Source organism: Carlito syrichta, unplaced genomic scaffold, assembly GCF_000164805.1.
Source record: "Carlito syrichta isolate Samal-C Ts95f unplaced genomic scaffold, Tarsius_syrichta-2.0.1 Scaffold197672, whole genome shotgun sequence".
Lineage (NCBI taxonomy): Eukaryota > Metazoa > Chordata > Mammalia > Primates > Tarsiidae > Carlito > Carlito syrichta.
In genome coordinates this window covers 3,776-9,367 of record NW_007141768.1, presented here as the reverse complement: position 1 = coordinate 9,367, position 5,592 = coordinate 3,776, and the positions used below count along the sequence as shown (strand labels likewise).

The 5,592-nt window shown below is 39.1% G+C and overlaps 1 pseudogene; it reads left to right on the top strand.

Moving 5' to 3' along the window:
- The first annotated feature begins 3 nt into the window (after nucleotides 1-3).
- Nucleotides 4-475, top strand: LOC103253065 (annotated as a pseudogene).
- Nucleotides 476-5,592: the final 5,117 nt, after the last annotated feature.

Here is a 5,592-nt window from a genome sequence, read left to right as displayed (position 1 = left end):
AAGGGGCCACAGCGGGCCACGTCCGATGTCTTCGCAAGGTTTTGACCAGTCCCAGATTCGGGAGTTCAAAGAGGCCTTCAGCGAGATCGACCACAACCCTGATGGCTTCATCGACAAGGAGGACCTGCACGACATGCTTGCCTCGCTGGGGAAGAACCCCACGGACGAATTACCCGGAGGGCATGATGGGTGGAGCCCTAGGGTCCGTCAACTTCACCATGTTCCTCCCCATGTTTGGGGAGAAGCTGAACAGCACTGGCCCGGAGGATGTGATCCGCAACGCCTTCGCCTGCTTTGACGAGGAGGCCTCAGGGTTTACCCACGAGGACCAGCTCCGGGAGCTGCTCACCACCATGGGCGACTGCTTCACGGACGAGGAGGCGGAAGAGAGGGACCCCATCGGCAAGAAAGGCACCTGCAACTATGTGGAGTTCACACGCTCCTCAAATATGGCATCAAGGACAAGGATGACTAGGCTGCCCAGCCCTCCCAACGCCAGGCCCTGTCCCAGTCGCTCCCTCCCCCGCACACTCCCAGCTCCATGCCACGACCCTGCAGGACCCTCTTGGGGGACCCGCCCCTGAGGGACCAGGGTCTTGGCTCCCAGGGAAGGGAACAGACCAAGAGAGGCCCCAGGCAAGGGACACACGCCGACTCGAGGCAGGTATGCCACCGTGACCCTTCCAAGACCAAATTCTGGGGAGATGGGCCAGGGCGGCACCCAGGGGCACCAAGCGAAGGCCCCTCAGGGAAGCCCAGACCTCAGCAGTGGCCTGACCATTCCTGGCTGCCCTGGGAGAAAGGGCCCCAGGTCCTGGGATTGGCACCACTGCACGCGCAGCCCCGCATAAGCCCAAGCTCACCAGGGTCCCCTCCCCTCCATCCCATTCAACCACCAGAGCACACCCACCTGCACTCAAAAAGACACAGGCAGAATGAACATTTGTCCCAGGGGAGACAGAACCCCCAATAGAAGGCTGAGCACTGAACAAATAAATAAAAGAATTTCAGTGTAGATGAAACAAGTTACTATTGGAAGAAGATGCCATCTAGAACTTTCATCGCTAGAGAGACGTCAATGCCTGGTTTCAAAGCTTCAAAGGACAGTTTGTCTTATTAGTGACTGATGCATCTGGTGACTTTAAGTAAAAGCCAAATGCTCATTGCCATTCCAGAAATCACAGGGCCTTTAAGAGTTATGCTGAATCTACTCTGCCTGTGCTCCAGAAATGGAATGAAGCCAGACTGGATGCTCAAGGGCTCTAATAAAGATGTATAGGGAGATTGATGCTGTTATCTTTTCTCTCTTTCTCTCTCTCTTATTTTAACATTTTAAAGTGTTTTATTTGGAAGTAATTTCCAATTTACAGAAAGTTTTCTAGAATAATCCAAATAATATTTGCATACCCTTTATGTGGATTAACCCTTTAAAGCATTTTTTGCTAGTGCGCATGCTTCCTTTCTCCCTCCCTCTCTGTCTCTCTCTCGCTCTCCCCCCTCCTCCTCCCTCTCCCTCTCCTTCTACCTCTCTCTTTCTCTCCTTCTCTTCCTTTCCCACTCCAAGTCGGTGCACACACATCTGGGTAATTTTGTTGTTTCTCTTTTTAAAAATTGTTGGAATTATGGGTACATGTGAGAATTTGCTCCAGAGGTACTGGATTTTGCATGAAGAGGAGGTTTGGGTTTCTGAGGTGCTCCCCCCAGGGGTGATCATAATAACCAATGGATGGTTTGGCTTCCATTATTCCCCCTACCTCTTTCCCCTCTTTAGCATTTCCCATTGTCTATTGACCCCATCTTTGTGCCTGTGTGTGCCCAGGGTTTAGTACCCATTTATGCGTTACAACATGCATTTCAGTTTCTTGTTTCTGTGATGGTTCACTTAGAATAGCCTCTAGCTGCATCCATGTTCCATTGAGTATAATCCTGGAAGTGGAATTGATTGACTGAATGGTAGCTCTAGTTTTAGTTCTTTGAGTCATCTCCAAACTGTGTTCCACAGTGGTGGAACTGGCTTACATTCTAGTGTACAAGTGTTCCCTTTTCTCCGTAGCCTTGCCAGTATCTGTTGTTGCTGCTGACTTTGTGATCATAGTCATCCTGACCAATATGAAATGGTATGTCATGGAAGTTTTGATTTGCATCGCTCTGATGATTAGTGAAACTGAACATTTTTCATGTGTGTTGCCTTCTTATATGTCTTCCTTTAAGAAGTGTCTGTTCATGTCATTTTTACCCACTTTTTGATGGGATTATTTGTTTATGTACTGTCAATTCATTTGAGTATTAGGCCTTTGTTGGGTACATAGTTTGCAAATATTTACTCTCCTTTTGTCTGTTGCCTTTTTAATCTCTTGATGGCTATTTTGCTGGGTGGAAGCTTTGTTACTTGGTAAGGTTCCACCTGTCTATTTCAGCTTTTGTTGCATTTGCTTTTGAGGAGTTGTTTATAAATTCATTGCATAGGCTAATATGCAGGAAAGTGTTCCCTAGGTTTCTTCTAAGATTTTTGTAGTTTGAAGTTTTATGTTTAAGTCATTGATCCACTTTGAGATAATTTTTGTGTATGGTTACCTAGGAGTTCAATTTCATTCTGTATGTGGTTAGCCAGTTTTTCCAGCACCATTTGCTGAATACAGTTTCCTTTTGCAATGTTTGTTTTTGTCAGCTTTGTCAAATATAAGATGAATGTAAACCTGTGGTCTTATTTCTGACTTCTCTGTCCTGTAACATTGGTCTATTTTTGTACCAGTTCCATGCTGGTTTGATTACTGTAGCCTTGTAGTAAAGTTTAAAGTATAGGTGTGTGATGCCGCTAGTTTTGTTCTTTTTGCTGACAATTGCTTTGGCTATTTGGGCTCTTTTTTTGCTTTCATGTGAATTTAAGTATTGTATTTTCTAGATCAGTGAAAAATATTGCTGGTAGTTTGACAAGGATTATGTTGAATCTATACATTGCTTTGGGCAGTATAGACATTTAAAAAATATTTGTTCTTCCAATTCATGAGCATAGAATAATCTTGCATTTGCTTGTGTCATCTTTGATACTTTTTAGTAATGTTCTGTAGTTCTCATTGTAAAGATCTTTTACTTTACGACTAGACGAATTCTAAGGTATTCTTTTTGTGACTATTGTGAAAGGAGTTGTTTTGCATTTAGTTCTCAGCCTGCATGTTGTTAGTCCTATAGAAATGCTATGAACATAGTTAAAATAACAACAAATAATTTAGGACATTCCATAAATGTGATAAAGCTGTGGCATGGATCAAGAGAATGGATTTCAATTTTGAAATAAGTTCTACTGTAGATAGCATGCTATCACATTTTGTAGAGAAATCTTTTGTGAAAGGAATAGTTGATCGATGCAGCAAATCTCACTTCTTAAATTGCCACAGCCACTCCAACCCTTAGCAACCACCACCCGGATCAGTCAGCAGCCATCAACATGAAAGTCAGGGCTTGAATTCCAGGTCATTTGGTGCCCTTCTTTGAACTTTTAAGGTTTGGAAACCTCAATATCTATCTTTTTACTTCTCCACCCCAAGAAATGAGGGATACTTCTTACAGTTATTTTCTAACAGTGACCCCTATCGCTTTCTCCATAATATTCTTCATGTTAAAGTCTCCATATTAAAATATAATGATAGCCATGGCAAATAAACCACAATAAATCCCCCATGTTAAATCCTCCATATTAAAATACCTGGTGGGATTTTTATGTTATCTATTAATTCATGGCTAATATGCCATAAACAATATTTGCCTGGGAGAATACTAATCTATACATGTATTTCCCAGTGTGTTTTTAATAATGCCTTCTTTTATTCACAAAATGTCTGAGTTGAACAATATATTATACTTCCATGCCAAAAATAAGGAACAGTGCACTAGAAATCAGGACACATGGGATTTAGTCCTGGCTTTATAAAAAATTAATCATGTGGCCTTGAGAAAATGAATATTTCCACCATTTGTCACAGCTCCCAAACTCTGATTTTATTGTCTATGATGCTGGCATACACTTTATTCATGTATATTTAAATGTGTTACCATTAAGATATTGATTGATCTTATGCCTGGGTATGATTAGAAGGTGCCAGAGACACCATGATTTTTTAGCATGTTCTGAAGAGGAGAAAACAAAATTGGCAAAAATGAGTTGGAAGAGCTTTTCTGAAAAAGGATTATTAAGTCAGTCAGATTACTGTAACACCAAAATTATTGCACCTTAAACTGATAAATGTATACAATAATTTTAGTGTACACACAACTATAGATAAAAATCAGTAACTGACATTTATTCATTTTTTTCTCTGCATATAAGAATTAATTTAACCTTTACAGTAATTTTGTGAGGCAAGTGTAATAATTATTCCCATTTTATATATGAAAGACTTAAAAGTTTAAGCAATTTGTTTGACTATATATAGCAAGGAAGGATGATCCTGATAATTGTACCTAATAGTCTAGTTTCATAACATCTATAGCAAAGTTTTAAATATCAAGATAAATAGGACTAGATATAGAAGAAATAAAAATACAATGCAGGTTTGACTAGTGAAAATCTTCTGCTTAAGCTCTGTTAAAATATTTGGAATTTTATTTTTCAGAATTATTAGAGCTTATTTTAATCTCAAATATGTTCCACTTTGGACAATAAATTATGTGGTCTCCCTATTCAAAGACTACAAAGCTTCTTAAATAAAGCACATAGAGCTCTCTGATTTTCTCCCTCTCTCCCATTGATATGCTCAGGACAATTACTATAGTATAGAAAGTAATAAGCAGGGAAATTTCAAAAATTGCATCAAGGAAGTAATATATTTTGATTGTATTACAGTTTTATAGTTTAAAATCCAATGAGAGAAAAATTTGAAAAACAAAGTGCTCAAAGTAGATTTTGCCTCTCTGTACACATCCAATGTCCCTTAATTTTGTTAGTTCAGCAACTACTTTTTAAATACAATCTTTTAAAAACATTGATCTATAAATTATAACTTTTACATTTTTGTTTTAAAAACTGCTGCAAATTTAATGAGATGCCATTTCTATTCAGAGTTCTCAATCAAAAAATAATTCAGCAACTCACATTCTGATGTTGTGACAACACAATTAAGATTGCTTCAAGTCAATTAAATTCTCTCTGTCCTAGACTCCTTACATATAAAATGCAAGTCATAGTGCTAACTACCCTAGAATTATAAAACTCATAAGGTTTTTTTTGGCGGGGGGCTCATGATTGCCTTGACTATTCAGACTCTTCTTATATGAATATTAGGATTGTTTTTTCCAATTCTGTGAAAAACAATGTTGGGAGTTTGGTATTATTTTGAATCTGTAAAGTAAATTATTTTGGGTAGTACATTTTGACAATGTTGATTCTTTCAGTCCATGAGCATGGGATATTGTTCCATTTGTTTGTGTCTTTTACAATTTATTTCATCAGTGTTTTTTAGTTCTCTACTCAAATGAAAAGAGGTCATTATACAAAAAAGATAACTGCATTTGAATGTTTAATGCAGCACAATTCACAATTATAAAGATGTAGATTCAGCCTAAATACTCATCAACTGATTAGTGGATAATGAAAAT